General features: G+C 53.5%; 1 long non-coding RNA gene across 1 annotated transcript; it reads right to left on the reverse strand.

Moving 5' to 3' along the window:
• Positions 1–3309: 3309 nt before the first annotated feature.
• Positions 3310–20470, reverse strand: LOC147821202 (uncharacterized). The gene is made up of 2 exons (XR_015447432.1): positions 9118–20470; positions 3310–8311 (listed from the first exon to the last, which is right to left on the reverse strand). It is a non-coding gene; the product is annotated as an uncharacterized LOC147821202 (long non-coding RNA).
• Between the last annotated feature and the right edge of the window lie 391 nt (positions 20471–20861).

Genomic DNA, 20861 nt, shown 5'->3' on the forward strand with positions numbered 1-20861 from the left:
AATTCCCCATTCCTCAAATCTAAGCCCCAGCATCATTTAGTCACTCAGCACGCATGAAGGAATGAGAGAGGAAAGGAGAAACTGGCGTCACAGAGTGGAGTGGGCCAGGCTGTAGCAGAGAGGAGGGAGCAGGGGACAGCAGGCAGTGGGGAGTCCAGGGCTGGGCACTGGCCCTGGGGCGCAGGGAGCCCTCCCCCCACAGCATCCCGGCTCCCTCTCATCAACACTCGCCAGAGATGGGGGAAATATTTTCTCTCCGGTTGACACTTTTGGCAAAATACAATTCCTCCAGCTTTTTTCCCTGTAAAAAACATGTCCATCAAAACCGTCCCTGGGGCGCCAGCAGAAGGAGGAGGGTGCAGACTTGGGTCCGGGGAGATGGAGGTGGTGGCCACGGACCTCTCTCCTCTGTCTCTACAGTGGGACAATGATAGAAAAGCGCTGAGATGCCAGGAAGAGGAGCCACGGCCTTGCCTTCTCCATGGGCTGGCACAGTGGTACTTTTTTTCAGGCAAGGAAGCAGAGCTCAGAGAGGGCGAGACACTTTCCCCATGTCACACAGCAGAGCCAAGGTGCCTGACTCCTCAGGGGCCAGAGGGAGGGAAGAGCACAGGCCCCGAGGGATTGGCAGACACAGGGCTTCAGGCCGGCAGCCCTCAGTTAAACAGACCCTGAGAAATGAACATCTGCGGCCAGGGAGACCGGAGACCTGAGCTCTGGCCCTCGCCCCTGGCTGGGCTCAGCTCTGTCACTTCCTGTCTGAGCCCTGAGGAGTTGCGGAGAGGCCAGACAAATACGGGTGTCAGCAAACCTGGGCGTGGTAAGGCACACCTGTCCTCCCAGCTCTCTGGGAGGCTGAGGCAGGAGGATCTCAAGTTCAAGCCCAGCCTGGGCAACCTAGCCAGACCCTGCCTCAGAATAAAAAATAAAAAGGGCTGGGGATGGAGCTCAGTGTGAAGCCTTGGGTTCCATCCCCAGGAGCAGAAAAAAGAAAACAGATAGAGGCCAGTAGTAAAGAATGTGGGGTACCGGCCTAATATACCAGTTCAAATCCCAGCTCGGCCACTTTCTTGCTGTGCAACCTTACATAAGTTGCTTACCTTCTCTGTGCTGCAGAAAAGAGCCATAACCCTAACTCGTGCCTCCCGATTTAAAATGCTGGTGTTGACAACGCATGGGACAGGGCCCGGCACACAGTAGGTGCTCGTTAAGCAGAGCGTAATTAGGTATGTGGTTCCCCAGACAGGAATGGGGAAAACACTCCTCCCCCTCTGCCTAGGGAGCCCAGAGAAAGGCTGCGGGAGGAGGGCTGGCCCGGGAGCTCGGGAACTCGCGCTGGCTGCTGCAGAGCGCCACCCCCTTCTGGCCCTCGCACACAGCCAGCAGCCGCATAAATCCTGCTTTACGGCCCCTATTGACGGCAGCGCGGGGAGCGGCCCTGGAGAGCCTGATTAATTTTCCCATCTGGCATCTGTGTGCTGCGCAGCCTTCTGAGCTCCCGGTGGGCGGGGCAGAGGCAGCCGAGGACAGGCTGGGCCGAGGACAAGGTCGGAAGAGGCTGGGGTGTCACAGACGCTGTACCAGGAGCACTGTTCTGGGGAGTCCCCAACTCAGCCCCTGCCTAGAGGGTGAGCAAGACTTGGCTCTGAGCTCTGAGCTCAGGATGAGGCTTCAGATTTCAAATTAGAATGAAAATGAGCTTCATCAAGGAGACATTTATATCAAAACCTAAAGCAAGTGTGGCTCTGGGGCAGGACGACTGTGCAAAGGCCCTGGGGCAGCACGGAGCCCTGCCTTGCAGGAACAGAGGGAGCCAGAGGCAGAGAGGGTGGAAGGGAGGGGAGGGGCCCTGTGGGCTGTGGGGAAGACTTGGGGAGCCATAGAGGGCAGAGGGCAGAGGGGGGAGGACCTGACTCTGTGCTCACAGTGCCCTCTGGCGGCTGTCTCGAGAACAGCTGTGGAATCCACAGTAAAATAAAAAGTTGATCTAGGAAACTTTCCCTGTAGAGGCCCCAGGCTGTGAGCCAGAGGCCTCCTCACTCTTTGGAAGAAAACACAGGCCTCGAGGGGGCGGTGAGCTCCCCGCCCCTCTGCTGTCTTCCACATGGAGCCCGACTTCCCAGCGCTTTCACTGTGTCCAGGGAGAGAGTGCAGCTGTGGAATTCCATTTCAGTTTTCATTTTAAAAAATTGTGTCAAAGTGCACACAGCATAAATCTATAACCTTAGCTTAGTCCGGTGGCCCACGCCTGTCATGTGGTGGCCAGCTACTCAGGAGTGTGAGGCAGGAGGATCAAAATTTTGAGGTCAGCCTGAGCAACACAGACAGACACCCCCCCACACACACCTCCAGAGCTTCCAATGGCTCTTGGCCCTGGTGGGTTTCTGGAAAAGAGGAAGAGGGACTAAGGGCTAGAGAGGTTGCAGATTGGAAAGGAAGGGACTAAAAAGGTATTAAATTCCACACATATTTTGTGTTCCCCCCTTTGCCCAGTCATATACCCTCAATAGACCAGCCCGGGATTCCCTGAGTGTAGCCCAATCCTCTCTGCCTGATGTGACTTCTGGAGTGAGGGAGGAGCCTGGACAAGGTCCCTGATCCGACTTGGGGGTCAGGAGAGATTTCCTGGGGGAGGTAGAGTCTGTACTGAACCCCAAGGATGTGGGGGAGCTGGTGGCTACTGGTGGGGGACCCTGCAGGTGTAGGAAGCAGGGTGGTGTGGCGATGCAAGGGCATGAAAGGATGGTTGTCTCCTTGCCTCTGAGTGAAGGGAGGTTGCACCCATTGTACAGACAGGGACACTGAGGCTCAGAGGGTGGAAGCTGCTGTCTGGATAGAGGAGCGGCCCCACTTGTTCATTCAACGTTTGAGGTCTTTCTTAGCTCTCAGCCTAAAGCTGAAGCCCCGCTGTGAGCTCTGGATTAAGAACAACAGCACCAGCAACACCAGCAGACTGTGCTGAGCATGTTCTCTTCCTGAGTGCTGTACATCAGGGGTCAGTAGAGACCAACTACATTCCAACACCTGTTTTATGCATTTTTGTGTATGTGGTCCTAGGGGTGGAATCCAGGGCCTTCATACTGAGCTACAATCCCCAGCCAGTTATTATTTTTTATTTTGAGACAGAATCTCACTATGTCACTAAGTTGCGCAGGCTGGGCTTGAACATAAGATTCTCGTTCCTCAGCCTCCCAGAGTGCTTAGATGACAAGACATGCACCATACACCTAGCTTACACTTTTAAATAGTTGGAAAAAGAAAATCAAAGAATAATATTTGGGAACATGTGACAATGTTATGAAACTCAAATTTCAGTTCTTATAAATAAAGTTTTATTGGTACGCAACCATGCCCACCCGCTTCCATAGGGCCCGTGGCTGCTTACACACCATGATGGCAGATGGGATCCAATGGGCCATCAAGCCCAAAATGTTGACTTTCTGGTCCTCTAGCGAAACAGTCCGCCGGCTCCTGCTGTCCCTGTATTCATGCGCTAACTCCTAGCACCATCTGCATGAGTGAGAGGCTACTGTTTTCCTTGGTTTATACATTTGGGGAAACTGAGGCACATGGGGCAAAGGGGTTTGGGCAAGGTTGCAACGGGTGAGCAGTTGAACAAGTCTGAACTCAGAGCTCTTGGACTCTGGTCCCAATCCCTGCCGCCTACCTTGGTTGAGCCCCCTGGTGCAGGCCTCGGCATTCAGGGCTGGGAGAGTCTGAATTCAGCACTTTCTCCCCCGAGCCCCATAAGCAGGGAGGGTCAGGGTCAGCCCAGAGCCAGGGCCCCAGCATCACATCACAGGGGAGGCAGCACCGTCACTAGGTACCCAGAGCAAACTCCGGCTCCAGCTCACACCCCCCACCCCTTGACGGTCTGGGAAAGCTGCCAATTAGGAGCAAATCAATTAAACAAACCCTGCACTGCTGCTGCCCTGAACTGTGCCCTCAGCCAAGAGCAGGAAGCTCACAGTCCAGCCTGGCCAGGGAGGTCCAGGCTGAGACTTGCGGCCAGGCCTGAGATCAGGCGTCAGTGCAGAGGGCCTGACCCAGCACCCCCACCCACCCACCCACCCAGCAGCCTGCAGACTCAGGATCTAGAATCCACTTCCTTGGGGAGGACAAGGTGGGAGGGGGTTGTGTGTGCAAATGCTGGGAGGGGGCTTTAATGGGAAAAAAAAGTGAGCCTGTTCTGCCAGGGGTGCGCGGCTGGGTGTGACTGAGAGTTTGAGCAGAGCGGAGGGAAAACAAGGCTATAATTTGTTCATTTTACATGTCAATCAAGCGATGGAAGATGCCGTTTTTTAGTCACATGCTCATGGAGTGATGTGATACCTGCAAAGGAAGACTGAAAATACAAGCTTTCCCTCAGGGACTCAAAGCCTGCAGCCACCTATTCAGGGTCCGTACACGGAGCCCAAAGCCAGCAGAGATGCTGCCAAAAGCCCCGGGTTCCTGGATCCAGCCGTTCCTGAGCCCCTGGCCCCTGGACTTTGCAATTCCAACCTGGGCATTTAGATGTGTGGCTTCTACATTGTCACTAAAATCTCATTAATCACTTCCCAACTGCTGTAGGAGGGATATGCTTCCCTTCCTCAAGGACATCAGCCCAGAAAGGTGACCTGTTTGGGGCAACACAGCAAAAGAGACAGCCTGCCAATTCCTAGCACGGGGTGTGAGACTCACTGTGTGTCTTCTGCACGTCTTCTTGTGTTTATGACTCTGTTCATGAGACAAATGAGCTGTCAGCAACCGCTAATCCAAGGAAGATAAGAAACACATGCCTGCACACAGTTCCCAGGTTATACCTGACCCCAGCTGCCCTGCAGATGTGAGGATGAGTAGCAAACACTGGCTGCCAGGCCAAAGAGATATGGGGGATGTTTGTCACACAGCTGTAGCTGACTTCTACATGAGCATTAGATCATTGCCCTTTGGCTTCTGTGATTGGTTGGATTGGGTAGGACTGTATAGCTGGCTCTGGCCAATGGGAAATGACTTCAATCACCCACAGCCCAGAGTATTTACTGCTAGTGAGAGAGGTCTTTCTCTATGTCCCAGAAACACAATATTCCAGACAGTGGCTGTACTGTCAACCAGGGCCCTGGGGTGAGGTCACACAGGGCCAGTCCCTGGTCCAGAAGAGCACAGGGAATTTGCAATGGCAATGAGAATAAACCGTTGATGTCATTAGCTTCTGAGATGTGAGGGCTGCCACAACATTACACCAACCCTGACTGATACACTCGAATGGGGACCTTGTCCTGTGCAATCACACATACAATGCAGACACCCCACCGCCCTTGTCCCTTGGGTCTGGCGTGAGCTGCGGCCCCCACCGCTGGGGTTATGTTTTTAAGACACCACCTTTCCTTCCTTCCCTCGGCAAGACATGGTTTCCCCTCTCCTGTGAACCCAACACTTGGGAGGCTGAGGCAGGAGGATCACCACAAGTTCGAGGCCAGCCTGGGCTACATAATGAGGCCGTCTCCAAAACAATAAATAAATAAATAAAGTCAGGGCGCTGGTGTCCAGTGTCTCTCCAACACCCTTCTCCTTTGGCCGAGTGCTCCCGGAAGGAACCTGTTTGGTAAAAACTTAATCACGCCCGCCCTGCCGAACATCGACATCAAAATTACTGCCGAGCCCTTGACTCGGGGTAATTAAGAGCATTTTGGGACGCCTTTGCTTGATTAAAAGCAGATCATCCGTTCAGAATGGAAATTCAGGAGGCAAATTGCTTTTGTTGCCACCACGATGCTATTTTAAACTGCGTGGCTCTTGTGCTAATAAAGCCAATCACTGTCACTGGAACTGTCAGGGCGCATCTGCATGGCGGCTCGACTGCTGGCACCACCCTGCCCGGCCTGAGCCATGGCTCCTGGGGACCCTCAGTGTTCCCTCAGGGACATCCGGTGTCTACCTGGCCCCAACCCTCAGGCACCGAGCCTGCTTCCTTCCCTGGCCCCACATCCTGTCCACCTGGCTCTGCTCCCCAACTCTGTGGGACCCCAGCATGGCTCCCCACCAGGTGAGCCTCCCCCTGAAATCTGCTCGGTTCCCCACCACGCCAGCCCTTCCTGCTTCTTCCTGACTGAACTCGGAAGTCACCACCTCAGTGGCTCCGTGAACTCCAGGCCAGCAGAGGGGCCTCCTCTGGGCTCTCTACGCCACCTCTGTGCCCCCTATGCCAGCACCCAGTGCCTGTACTATAGTGGCCTGGCCACATATCTTTCTCTTCTCCTGGACTGGGGGTTGTGAGTTAGCAGGTGGATGTGTTCTGGTCACCATTGTGTCCCCAAAGCTCAGGTCAGGTGAGGGCACTGAGGAGGTGGAGGCACATACAGGTGGGCAGGTGGATGGATGGGTGGATGGATGGATGGGTGGCTGGGTGGTGGATGGATGGGTGGATGGATGGGTGGATGGATGGGTGGATGGATGGATGGGTGGATGGATGGGTGGATGGATGGGTGGATGGATGGATGGGTGGATGGATGGGTGGTGGATGGGTGGATGGATGGGTGAATGGATGGGTGGATGGATGGGTGGTGGATGGATGGGTGGATGGATGGGTGGTGGATGGATGGGTGGATGGATGGGTGGATGGATGGATGGGTGGGTGGATGGGTGGATGGATGGGTGGATGGATGGGTGGATGGATGGGTGGTGGATGGATGGGTGGATGGATGGATGGGTGGTGGATGGATGGGTGGATGGGTGGATGGGTGGATGGATGGGTGGTAGATGGATGGGTGGATGGATGGGTGGATGGACGGGTGGTGGATGGATGGGTGGATGGATGGGTGGATGGATGGATGGGTGGGTGGATGGGTGGGTGGATGGGTGGATGGATGGGTGGATGGATGGGTGAATGGATGGGTGGATGGATGGGTGGTGGATGGATGGGTGGATGGATGGGTGGATGGATGGATGGGTGGGTGGATGGGTGGGTGGATGGGTGGATGGATGGGTGGTGGATGGATGGGTGGATGGATGGGTGGATGGATGGGTGGTGGATGGGTGGATGGATGGGTGGTGGATGGATGGGTGGATGGATGGGTGGTGGATGGGTGGATGGATGGGTGGATGGATGGGTGGTGGATGGATGGGTGGATGGATGGGTGGTGGATGGATGGGTGGATGGATGGATGGGTGGTGGATGGATGGGTGGATGGATTCATGTCAGGTGCTGGGGTCCTAGTGGACCAGAGAATCCAAGCCCTCCAGCAGCCCCTCTCTCTGCCCTACAGCCCCTCTCCCACAGCTCTGCCTGATGCAACCCTATCCTCCTCTGGGCTGTCCCCTCCCCAGACAGCGACAGGATGTCCCATCAGCACCTCAGCTAGAAGCAGGAGGAGGACAGACCCCGGCTGCTACCCTCCCCGACAGCCACACTGTGACGCAGCCGCCCACCCTCCTGGGATCCGATGACCTAACGCCTGCCCGTGCAGGCTGCGGTGGAGACATCTGCTCTGCAGAGGCCGCGGCTGAGGGGGACAGGAACTGGGGAATGCAGGGGTGAGCGGCGTCTGCAGGCAGTGGGAGGTCCCTGCAGTCTGACCACGGTTGAGGTCACGCGGGCCTCCTTGGTCACAGCTAAGCCCTGATGACTTTGCCTTGGAAGGTACAATGAAGAGGCCCAGCTGACAGCAGCCCCTGGGCTATTGACATTTTAAAATTTCATTTATTTATTTATTTATTTATTTATTTATTTATTTATTTATTTATTTATTTTTTGAGACAGAGTCTCGCTATGCAGCCCAGACTGCTCTGGAACTCAGCCAGCCTCCTGCCTCAGCCTCCTGAGTGCTGGGATGACAGGCGGGCGCCACCACACCTGGCCACACTGGGCTTTTAAAACATGGACATAGGCTTTGACCTGGGAACCTTGTCTAAGAAGTAATAACAGGGACCTGAAGCAGGGATTGTCCTCCAGCGTGATCACCCACCCCGGGCCCTGGCGATGTTGAGGGACAGCTGTTGCTGTCACAACATGGGGAGCTCCTGGCATGGAGCAGACGGAGGCCAGGGCTGCTGCTCAGCACCTGCAGTGCCCGGGCGGGACTAACATCACCTGACAGTCAGGAAAGCTCTGCTCCAAGCTGTTCTGGGAAACATTATCCACTCTGGCTCCCTCTGCAGTCACCCGAACATCACCCCATTTTCCAGTTGGGCCCACTGAGGCCCAGAGCTGCAGACTCACACTCGCAGTCACAGGGACCCTTAGTCGTTCTGCCCCTCGAGGGCGAGGAACCGAGGCCAGAAGACAAGATGGCCGGCGTTTAGTAGGTGCTCAAGAAATGAACGAACAGAGCTAACAAAAAAAAAAAAAGAAAGAAAAAGAAATGAGCAGAGCTGAGCTGAGCTTCACTCCCAAGATGGGGGACTCTTGGGCTGGGACCTGGGACCCCCACCCGCACCCCAGTCTGCTGTCCACTCCCTGTGTCCCTGTACCCCGCAGCCAGCCCAGCGCAGGGCCTGGAGCCCTCGCTCCCCTACTGTGGGCTGCTCGCTCCCGCCTTGGTGCCCCCCCGCGAGGTGTGGAATCCCAGTCGCCCAGCCGCTCTCAGCGCCTCTGAGCCCCACTCCTTGGCTGCAAATCCCCATTCCACAGGCCGGGCAGGCGGGCGTCTTTGCTCGCCTTTTCTTGTTCTCCTAGGTCCTAATCTCATCGCTTCCTCTCTGGGACTGGGAGGAGGGAGGAGGGCGGGAGAGAATAAATAAAAGCAAAAGGGGGGGTTGGGAAGAGGCTGTGTGTGGGGAGTGCAGGATTTTCGCAGAGGGCGAGGCAGCCTCTGCCTGCGGGATGGGCGGTTGGGCCCTCGGTGGCGTGGCGGCTCATTGAGATTTTGAGAGAAACAAGCCCATCGGCCGGCTTCGTGCAGCCTGGCTTCTTGCTTCTCGCTAACCCGGGCCTCCCTCGCTGTGTGACTTTGAGTTGTCCGTGTGCTGTCTCTGTGCCTTGCTGCTGATAAGCAAGCAAGTATGAAAAAAGAAAAGGAAGAAAGCAAGGAGGGCAGGTTGGTGCCATCCTGATGCTGGGTTCCTGGGCTATTTCTTTCGTTTTCTTGCTAAATAACTAAATAGTCCAGGCTGGGCTCAAACTTGAGATCCTCCTACCTCAGCCTCCCACAGTGCTGGGATGACAGGCGCGCGCTGCTGCGTCTAGCTTCCCAGGGACAGCTCTGTATAATAATCCACCCATGTGTGCCCTCCAGTTCAGTCCTTCTGGTTGAAATAGGTACTGACTTTCAGCTGTGGACCAGGCTGTATCTTGCATCCTGGGGACAGAACAGGGACTGAGGGGGACAGCAGGGTGGGTGGTGGCACAGAGGACCCGGAAGGGACACTCCAAGCCACCTGATAGATGAAAAGATTCTCAAGTTATTCAGGTCCTCGAAGACTTGGAGAGTGAGCAAGAAAACCAAGCAAACCAGGCACGGTGGTGCACACCTGTCACCCCAGCACTCAGGAGGCTGAGGCAGGAGGACTGCCATGAGTTCAAGGCCAGCCTGGGCTACATAGTGAGGCCCTGTTTCAAAAAAGAAGAAGAAGGTCGGGCCGGGGATTTAGCTTAGTGGTTCCAGCGCCTTTGTCAAGAGCACAAGGTTCCAAGTTCTATCCCTGGTACCAAAAAAAAAAAAAAAAAAGAAGAAGGAGGAGGAGGAGGAGGAGGAGGAGGAGGAGAAGAAGAAGAAGAAGAAGAAAAAGGAGAAAGAGAGGAAGAAAGAAAATTTCAAACATTTCAAGCTGGGGAATGTAGGGCCGGGGATTTAGCTCAGTGGTTCCGGCACCTGTCTTGCAAGTGCAAGGTTCAGAGTTCGATCCCTGGTACCAAAAAAAAGCTGGGGAATGTGGATGCCTGGGGAAGGGCATTTAGGGCAGCAGGGTCTGCCTGTGCAAAGGCCCTGGGGCAGGACAGAGCCTGGTGTGTGGGAGAAGCAGCCAGGAGGCCCAGGTGCCTAGAACAGAGTGTGTGAACCCCTCCCTGAACCCTAGAATGGCCACCCCACCCCTGGTGCCAGCGGACTTGCTTGAGTTCTGGCTCCTGCCCTACAGCCAACTCTATCACCTCCCACCTACCAGGGCAAGATCACCAAGGCAATTCTATATTCATTCAACAAACATTGGCCAAACATGGCGGTGCGTTCCTGTCATCTCAGCACTCTGGGAGGCTGAGGCAGGAGGATTTCAAGTTTGAACCCAGCCTGGGCAATTTATCGACTTTGTGATACATTGTCTCAAAAAATAGAAAGGGCTAGGGATGGAGTTCAGGGCAGAGGCCCTGCCTTCAGCCCCCAGTACTGAGGGAATAAAAATAAAACTCTGACGAGGAGGGCCGGGGATTTAGCTCAGTGGTTCCGCCGCCTACCTCGCAAGCGCAAGGTCCCGAGTTCTATGCCCGGTACCAAAAACACCCCACTCTGACCAGGAACCCGCTTTGAGTTGAGTGCTGTGGATCGAGCCCCACCAGTCCTGACCTGCCAGGCCTGGGTTCAGCTGCTGCTGCCACTGCTGGCTGGACCCCCTCCCTCAGCCCAGCTCTCACCTGTAAAGCCAGCCCTCCGCCCACTCCAGCGACCTGACAGCTTCCCCAGGTGGGAGAGTGAGCCGTTAGGGCTGCAGCAGGCGCAGAGGCCCCGCCGGGCCTCCATCTCCAGCCCAGCGGGGGCCGCATTAGCTGTTCAAAACCCATTCGGGCAAATTAGACCAGAGGCCTCCTCGACAATCACGGGTCATTCTCCTCTTCGATTCCGATTCCGGCTCTCCTGCAGGGATGACAGCCCAGCAGCGGGGCTGGGGGGGATGCAGGGGGATTGGGGGGGTCCCAGCCGGCCGGCTCAGACCCGATGCCTCCTCAAAAGCAGCCAGGGAAAGAAGGAAGCCATCCTTGGGATTCTCGAGAAATCATTTCTGTGCTCTGGCACCTTCTGTGGCTCCCAGCAGCTCCTTTGGACTCCATCTAAAACACAGGGGAGAAGCCACCTCTGCCAGCTCTTGGAGATTCTCCCCACAGAGTTTGGGGGTTTTCCAGATGCCCTCCAGCCTTAGCCATCTCCAAGGCAAGTTGGGACTGGGTTTGTAGTCAGTTCAGAAATAGAGTAGATTTCAGGAAAGGTTTGATCCAGCACTTTCCACAGCTCTTCAAGAGTCAAAGTTCATTCTCTCTTTTGAGACCTAATCCTCTTCCCCCAACCCCTGAACATTTTTCTACCTCTCCATTTTCACACACGCACAGACCTTCACCCAGCTGACGGCGCCACCCTTCCGAGCCCCTTCCCCAACGTCCTCAGCCCATATGCCAGGCCCACAGGTTGCACACCAGGGAATCCCTGAAAGAGAGGTCAGGCAGTTGGCTGTTACCCAAACTGGGACTCTCTGGACCTCAGTTTCCCCACCCTGGAAAATGAGAGGATTTGAATCCAGGATCCTTTTTATTTGGTTTTGGTACGGGGGGGGGGGGGGATCGAACTCCAGACCTTGCGTTTTTGAGGCAGGCGGTGGCACCACTGAGCTACATCCCCAGCCTTGAATCCAGAATCTTTAAACCTTCCTTTCTGTGGTTTGGTGACTCTGGGGCACCCACAGGGTGCCCTTTGGGTGCCAATCAGCCTGGTGGCCATTTTAGTTAAGACTAGTACTACACACATCTGCTACGAGCTGCACTGGGTCCCTTGGGCTACGACAGCTCTAGCCCTCCCCACCCCTGTCCAGTGGGAATGGCTCTGTTGTACAGAGAAAAACTAAGGCCCAGAGAGGTCCACCTTCCTGCTAGAGGTCACATATCTTATTCACAGTAGAGCTGGGACTTGATACTTAGCCCTACACCATAGAATACCTAGGCCTCCTGGCCAGGTTTTCTGGGTCCAAATCTTCAACCCTAGCTGTCAGAAAGGAAGCTAGAAGGACATCTTTTCTCCCATGTACATGTCTTCAGGTCTGAAATAAAGTCAGGGGGTTGGGGCCATAGCTCAGTGGTAAGCACTTGCCTGGCATGCACAAGGCCCTGGGTTCATCCTCTGAACTGCAAAGAAAAACCAGAACTGAAGTCAGTGGACTCAATTTACCCCCAAGAACCTTCTTTTCCCTTCAGTGTCACCCACACTGCTAACAAGTTCTCCTCCTTGTCTTACAGATTTGAAAACTTGAGCTCAGAGAGGAGGTGTGGGTCTCCTAAAATCTCACAGCGGGCCAGTGACATAATGTCTTGCATGAGTTGGGACAGACTGGTTGCACTGCAGTAGGGCCACATCTCCTGGTACTCCTGACCTTGGCGAGTATCTGCTGTACGGAAGCAGGACTGCCTGACCCATGTGGCCAGCAGAATATGGCGTAAGTGACTGGGAGTTACTTCTGAGGCTGAGTTATAAAAGGCTCTCCAACTTCCTGTCTCTTAGATCTACACGGCTGGGGCCTGCTGGCAGCTATGTTGGGAAAATGGCAGAGCATTGTGGGAAGTGGCCAGGAGTATTGTGAGAAGTAGCCGGCGGCATTGTGGGAAAATGGCCAAGGGCATTGTGGGAAAATCCACCTGTGAAGACTTGAGCTCTCCGGCCCCCACCCCCGTCATGGGAGTGAGCCAAGCAGTGGCCTCTCCAGTCCTGGTCCAGCCTTCAGATGATGTGGTGCCAGCTGACATCTTGCCTATGACCTCTGAGAAATCTTGAGTCAGATTGGCCCAGCTAACCCACTTCCAAACTCCTCAGCCATAATACCATAAGAGGTGGTAACTGTAAGTTTCAGCCCTGTGGGTGGCACATGCCTGTTATTCCAGCACTCTGAGAGGCTGAGGCAAGAGAATCATAAGTTCACCTGGGGAACTTAGTGACTCAATGAGACCCTGTCTCAAAATCAAATATTAAAAAAGGGCTGGAGATGTAGCTCAGTGCAAAGGCCCTGGATTCAACCCCCAGCATATAAAAAAAATAATTTTCAGCTGGGTATGGTGCACGCCTGTAATTCCAGCACTCAGGAGACTGAGGCAGGAGAATCACTGTGAGTTTGAGGCCAGCATGGGCTATGTAGTGAGTTCAAGGCCAGGCCAGTCTGAACTACATAGGGAAACCCTGTCTCAAAGAAAAAAAAGTTTTCAGGTAATTTACACAATTTAATTTGAAGGAACCCCCAAATCTTAGTGGCTTTAAAACAACTAAGGCTTATTTGTTACTTGCACTATCTGCCTGACACACATTTGTAGGAGGCCTCTGTGTCTACCTTCCTTGGCCATTGAGGCAAGTGGGCAGAACATCAGAGGTCTCTGAGGCAGGGGAGAAGATGTAAACAATGGCCCTCTATCTTTAAAAAGTCTCTGCTTGAAAGCTGGGTGTGGTGGTACACACCTATCATCCCAGCTACTCAGGAGGCTGAGGCAGGAGGATTGCAAGTTTGAGGCCAACCTGGGTGGGCAATTTAGCAAGATCCTATCTCAATAAAAAAATATAAATAGGGCTGGGGATTTAGCTCAGTGGTTCCACCACCTGCCTCGCAAGCAGAAGGTCCCAAGTTCGATCCCTGGTACCAAAAAAAAAAAAAAAAAAAAAATATATATATATATATATATATATATATGAACACATGTAAGCTTCTGTTTGGGAATGAGAACCATCACTAAGGCTCACATTTTATGACTCACAATAAATCATGAAACCATGTTTCACTGGAAAAACACAGTATAAAAAAAACCACTGTGTTTGTGTGCTAGAACCACCACAACAAAGTGTTACCAACTGCGTAGCTCGAACAACAGAAGTTTGTTCTTTTGCATTTCTAGAGACCAGAAGACCAAGATGAAGGCCAACCCTCCTGAGGGGCTGGGGAAGAACCCATATTCTGGGTCTTTCTCCTGACTTCTGTGGCTTCTTTGGCCTATGGCCTGTTCCTCTCTGTCTCTCTCTGTCTCTCTGTCTTGGTACAGGGGATTGAACCCAGGGCCTTCACACTGAGCTACATTCCAACCCTTTTTTATTTTATTTTATTTATTATTTATTTTTTATTTTTTGGTACCAGGGATCAAACTTGGGACCTTGTGCTTGCAAGGCAGGCACCAGAACCACTGAGCTAAATCCCTGGCCCCCCCTTTTTTATTTTTTGAGACGGTCTTGCTAAGCCACTAACTTGCCCAGGGTAGGCCTGAGTTTGTCCTCCTGCCTCAGCCTCCCAGAGTGGTGGAATAACAGGCATGCACCACCAAGCCCAGCTAAAAGTCCAGTCTTCGCATAATGTCCTTTTTGGGAATGCCACCATGTGTGGCTCCCCCACCCCTCCTCCTTCCCACCCTCTTCCTCCTGACTAATTCATAAGTCCCATAGAGCTAGGGTGCAATGCCGCCTTTGCCCAGTAGAGGCCACTCACACCCCCATCTTCAGTCCAATGAAAGATGAATGTGGGGCAGTTCTCAGCAGAGCAATAAGGGAACTCTGCAGCCAAGCCCTGCATAATGGTTGTTAATTGAAACCTGTGACTCAGGTGCTGTTAGCCTCCGTTTATAAACTACAAAACTTCGAGGCCAGGAGAAACACAGCTGGGACCTTCTGGTTTCCTCATGTACCACCCCTAAACCCTTAACCTATCTTCTTCTCTGCAAAACCTGCCCAGAGGCCTGTAATCTCAGCTCTCAGGAGGCTGAGGCAGGAGGATATTATGTTCAAACCCCACCTGGGCTACATAGTGAGTTCAAGGCCATCCTGGGCTACATCGCAAGATCCTGTCTCAAAACAAAGAAACAAATGGCTGGGCTGGGGATTTAGCTCAGTGGTTCCAGCACCTGCCTCACAAGTACAAGGTCCCAAGTTCCATCCCCAGTACCAAAAAAAAAAAAAGAAACAAATGGTGTTTTGCTCACCTCCCTGACCCCTCCCTCTGCCCTAACCCATCTCTCTCCACAGCACCACGGGGTGGGGATGAGAAACCCCGGCTGGCTCTGGGCTGGGCTGGGAGAACACACGGGTGGCCCTGCCCAGCCTGGCTGGTCCTGGCCAGACCCGGGGAAATTGGATTAACTGGGAGCAGCTGGCCAGGAAGATCGTCAGGCCGCCTGAAGGACAGCGAATTGATTTCCCCATTGTGAAAAAATTAAATGATAACCCTTTTTGTTATTTAAAATGCTGCCTAAGCAATTCCGTAATGGAATGGACCGGCTGGGGGCCAGGCACTCCCTGCGCCTCCGATTGGGTGCAGGCCGGGGACTGCGGATGCAGCCCTGTCCCCCCCACCAGGTAATTGATGGCCCTGGAGAACAGCTCCATTTTGTGTATGACACCGCAGCCTTGATTTATTAAAGACATAACAATTATGAAAATAGCTGATTTATAATCAACGCGCCCGAGCCCTAATTGATTTCAGGGGTGAAATTCAGAAGGGGAAGTGTTGGCACCTGAGGCAGAGTTGTAGGGGGCCCGCTGTGGGAGGAGGGGACTTTGCCTGTCACTTCCTGAGATGCTGGGCTCCCAGCCAGCTTTGCCTGGAGGGCCAGGTCGCCATCACTTCCCGGTGACCAGGCTCTGGGACGATCATCCCTTTTGCTTTGGGGCATCGTGGAGAGAGACCAGGACTACAAATGTGCCTGTCCGGTGATATCCAGACCCTTCTCTCCCTCCACAGCCCCGGGGCCACAGTTGCCAGACTTGACCAATAACAATGGAGAGCGTGTCATCCCTGTCAGCCTCTGGGAGGCTGACACAGGAGGGTTTGTGAATTCAAAGCCAGCCTGGGCTACATATTGAGACTGACACCAGACTGAACTGCATAGACCTTGACTAATAAATAATAAATAAATAAATAAATAAATAAATAAATAAAAAGGGGATAAGGAAGGAATGAGGACATATGTAAAGACTTGAGTTGGAACAAGAGAAATAGACAGCAACCCCAGAGAGGCCTTGAATACCAGGCAAAACAGGTAGGGCATTGCTTCGGGTAATAGGGAGCCATGGAATGTTCCTCAGCGGGAAGGTGAGAACATCAGTGCTGCTGTGGGATTAATCACCCCTTGCTCAAAGTGGAGCCCACTGAGCCCTTCAGGCCCACTTTGTATAAGCAAGAACTGGGGCAGAGAGAAGAGGAGGATGGAGGAGGGAGAGAGGGGGCAGGGGAGACAGTGAAGACAGCCACCTATGAACCAAGAACAGACCTCACAAGAGGCCACGCCTGTAATCCCAACACTCTGGAGGCTGAGGCAGGAGGATCGCCACAAGTTTGAGGCCAGCCTGGGCCACATAGCGAGGCTCTGTCCCTGCCTCCCCACCCCCAAAATGGACCCTGTCAACACCTTATCCTGGATTTCCAACCTGCGGAGTTGTGGTAAAAGCCATTTCTGTTATTTAAGCCACAGACTGTGGTGTTTTGTTCCAGCCTGGGGTCCGTCATCTGGCACCATGACAGTACTTTACCAGGTCCTGTCTTCAAAATCAGGACCCTAAAAAAAAAAACAAAAACAAAAATACAAAAGCCAGGACCCTGAAAACCACAAAAATAAAATACTTGATTCCAATTGGCTTAGGTGAAAAGAGAGAGCTATTGTCACAGAATTCATGGCTTCAGGTACGGCTCGCTCCAGGTGCTCTGAACATGTCTGCTTATTCCTGCCTGGTGCTCTCACAGCTCCCAGAAGCACCAAACTCTGTCAGCTCTGCAACCCAGAGGAAAACAGCCTCTGCCCCCACCAGCACCATCCCGGCAGAGCATCTCCCACCAGCTCCCTAAGTGTCCAGGTGTTCTTTCTGATGGGGCCCTTTGGGGGCCTGTGTGGCCCTGAGCCACTGAGCAAGTGGTGTTGGACAGGGCCGGCCTGGTGTCTCTGCGAGTCGGAAGGCAGTGCTATGGCAGGTAATGAACAGGCAGGGGAGGACGGTGAAGGTGACTGTGAGCAGGTGACTGCGGAGCCATGCAGGCCTGGCCCTGGGGTTGTCCCAGCAGAGGGGACCTGGACCCGAGGCATTGCCTGCCCGTCGGCCCCCTGCCTGTACAGGTGAGAGCCATGTGGACTCTGCGCTGTGTGAAGGGGCCCAACAGTGAGGAAAGTCTCCTCAGATGGGGATGAGTTTCTGCCACAAACGTGAGTTCAGGGGTGATACGGGAGGGCCTCCTGTGCAGGATAGGACCTCCCTGCTCCCGTCCATGCTGGAGCCAACTTGGTTGAACCTTGTGAACCAGAAGCAAAACAGGTGAGCCACTCCCACCCCCACTCCTAGAAGTTCAAGTCCAGCCTGGGCAACTTAGTGATTTAGCAAGACCCTGTCTCAAAATTAAAAATTAAAAGGACTTAGGATGTAGCTCACTGGTAGAGTGCTGGCCTGGCATGCATGAGGCTCTTGGTTCCATTCCCCATACTGGGGCTGTGAAGGGAAGTCTGGGCAAGATATCTTTGCTTTTAGAGAGATGCCTTTAGAGAGATCTTTGCTTTTAGAGAGATCTTTGCTTTTAGTTGAGATGGCCCCGTTCTCCTGGATGATGTGTTTGATGTCTGGAGCTCTGGCAGCCATTCTGTGACCAAATACAAGAAAACAGGCTGAGGATGGTGGAGAAGGGAAAAGGAAGCACTAAAGACCTTTAATCGTGTCTCCTGGTGCCAAATTAAGACAGGTGCCCAAACTGAGCTACACAGACCTCTTTTCTTCATGAGCAATCTGCCACAGGTATTTTGTTACCATAATAACAAACTGCCCTATCTACTCTTGTTGTGATAGACTCAACAGTGACTCCTCCCATGCTCTCTGCCTGTGATCTGTGCTGGGACTTCATAATCCACAGGAGGAATTTCCCTGCCCTTGAATTTGAGCTCAGGCCTATGACTTGTTCTGCAAGTGGCTACAAAGAATCCTGCCAATTCCAAGACTGGAAAACTCCTCAGCGTTTTTTGTTTCTTCTCCCCTTCTTGTGACCTTAGACACCTGATGCTCCTTTACCCCAAGCCACATAAGGAAGACAACTTGGAACTGACCTGAGCCAGCCAGAGCCACAATCTGACCCTCAAGGTCATTGGCCAAAGTCATGCTACTCTGGCAAACCCTAGTTAAACTGCAGGTGAGAGAGAAACAACACACCATTGTTTCCAAGCCATGGAGTTTGGGATTTGCTCTGGTTTGGAGCTGGAATCTTCTCCAAAGCCTGTGTATTGGAGGTGCAGGCCCTAGGTGGTGGGGCCTTTAAAAGGTGGGGCCTGGTGGAGGAAATTAGGTCACTGGGGTGTGGCCTTGAAGGGGAAGGTGGGATCCAATCCCTCCTGTTTCTCTCTTTGCTTCTCGACTTCCAGGAGTTGAGGGGCTTTGCCCCACTGCAGGCACCCAACAGGATGTGCAGCCCCAGGATCACGGGAGCAGGGCCAACTGACGAAGGGCTGAAACCTCCAAACTTTGAGCCAAAACAAACCTGTCCTTTTCATAAGTTTATTTTCTTCTGTATTTTGTTACGGTAACAGACAGCTGCCTATAGCACAGTTGATTTGTTACAGAGCCATTACTAACTGTTACACTTACAAAAGGTAATGTTGCTGTGGACCCATTTTACAGATGAGGGGTACGGGGTTTCCACAGGGGAAGCCTGAGTTCTCCTAGCTCATTGGGACAAAGCCAGGGTCCAAACCCATATGTTCCAGGGCTGAGGGAGGGGGCAGGAGTCAGTGTCTCACAGGGACAGAGGTTGTTTGGGGAGATGAGGAAGTTCTGGAAATGGATGCATAAAAATGGTGAAAAAGGTAACTCTTATGTGTATTTTATCACTTTTTTTTTTTTTTTTGCTGTCCTGGGAAAGGAACCCAGAGCCTTCCTACACACTAGGCAAGTGCACACCACTGAGCTCCCCCACTTCCAGTCTTTTTTACTTTTCATTTTAGACAAGATCTCTCCAAGTTGCCCAGGTTGGGCTCAAATTTGCGATCCTCCTGCCTCAGCCTCCCCCAAAATCTGGGTTGATCGGTGTGTGCCACCAGGCACAGCTACATTTTAACACCATTTTTTTTTTTTGGTACCGGGGATTGAACTCAGGACCTTGCGCTTGGGAGGCAGGCGTCGGAACCAATGAGCTAAATCCCTGGCCCTTTCGCCACCATTTTTAAGAAGGGAGGCAGGAGGAAGGTTATTGCCCCTCGTGGGTGACTTTGCTGAGATCTGTCACTGTGGGCTTAGATGTCAGTGTAGAGAATCAGAGGTCCAGAGATGGCAGGGAACTGTCTAGAGACCACATGGCAGGGCGGGGCTGCATCTGCAAGCCCGAACCCCACCAGAAGAGCCCCTCCGGGGGAGGCGGTCCGCCCTAGCGCCTGGCAGGGAGAGGGGAAGGGAAGAAAGCAGCTTCTCTTCAGCCTGAGCCTGGGGATTTCCTCCCCAAGGAGAGGCTCGCAGCGTTAAGTCTCTGATGGCGAGATGAGGGGATTTCATTACTGTGGGCAGCTCCCAGGGCAGGACCGGTTGCACTGGCTGATAATCGCTCATGATATCGGTTGCTGTGGCATCACGGGTCCCCCTGCCTGTCAGCACCCAGGGATGACCCATCCACCACGGCTCCCACCTCCCTGGGACCAAAGCCCAAGTCCTCCCTGCAGCCCGCAGGGCCCTGCACAGCTGCCTGCCCTCTCACTGACCCTTGCTCTCTTCTCCAGCCCTGGCTCTCAAAAAAAAAAAAAAAAATCCCACCCAGGCATGGAGGCACAGGCCTGTAATGCCAGCACTTGGGAGGCTGAGGCAGGAGGATCACTTTGAACTCACCTCAAGTTCAAGGCCAGCTTGGGCAAAATAGTGAGACCTTTGTCTCAAAATATTACAAATTAGGGCTGGGGGTGTAGCTCAGTGGCACAGTGCCTGCCTGGCAAACGTGAGGTCCTGAGTTTGATCCCTGGTACAAAAAAAAAATTGAAAATTGAAGAACTCAATACAGAATAAATGGCAATATTGAGCATACTTTGCACCTGCTTAGATTCCTCCCTGGACACAGGGCTCACTAGGCCTCTTTCCCTATGGGGCAGGTGTGTACTGCACTGAGGGGTGAGGAGGTACAGTAGGGCCACAGAGGGAAATGTACAGTCTTTACTGGCTGCTTGCCCCTGGTGGGGTTGTGGGGAGAGATCCCCCCGCCTCTGCCTCCTGGTCTGTCTCTTGCTCTTCTCTGACTTCCCCTTTCTGTCTCTCTCAATGACAAACTCCCCATCTCCGTTTCCAGCCCTGGGTCAGCACTGCTCAAAGTCACACAGACAAAGCATCCTCTCAGCCCCGAAAGAAAATTGCCGCCACCCGGCAGCAGGATAATTGAATCTGCGGGCGGCCGGTGGAATCGGAGGAGAGGGTGGGCAGACACAGCGCGTACTTGAGGTGGGGCCCCTGGCAGGGGGATGCGCTTGGCTCAGGACAGGAGCACGGGTTGGGGCACAGGGGACCCTCGGGAGGCCTGACCAGCCCTACAGGGCACCTGGTCCCCACAGGGAGAACCAAGGTCATGACCCAGCCCTTCACTCCTCTGTCCTTCCAGCCTTCCACCCACGGCTCTATCCACCCACCCAGCCCCCTCCCATCACCCCCTTGTCCCCTCGCCCCCCCCCCCACATGGCGACGAGACCACACTTATTAAGCTCTGCCAACTGCCCCTTTCTTCACTGGGTGCTGGAAACATCCGGATTAAAAAAGGAAAAAAAAAGGGGCCAGGGATGTAGCTCAGTGGCAGCACCTGCCTGGGAAGCACAGGGTCCTGAATTTGATCCCCGGTACCAAAAAAAAAGGAAAAAAAAAGGAAAAAAAGCCAGCCATATTCAGGCATGAAGGTGCACACCTGTCACCCCAACTACACGGGAGGCTGAGGCAGGAGGATATCCAGTTGAAGTCCAATCTGGGCAATGTAGCAAGACTGTCTCACAATAAAATAGGAGGGGTGGGGTGAAC

This window comes from Heterocephalus glaber, unplaced genomic scaffold (genome assembly GCF_053883595.1).
Source record: "Heterocephalus glaber isolate CG9 unplaced genomic scaffold, H.glaber_assembly_v1.0 deba00001760, whole genome shotgun sequence".
Taxonomy (NCBI): Eukaryota; Metazoa; Chordata; class Mammalia; order Rodentia; family Bathyergidae; genus Heterocephalus; species Heterocephalus glaber.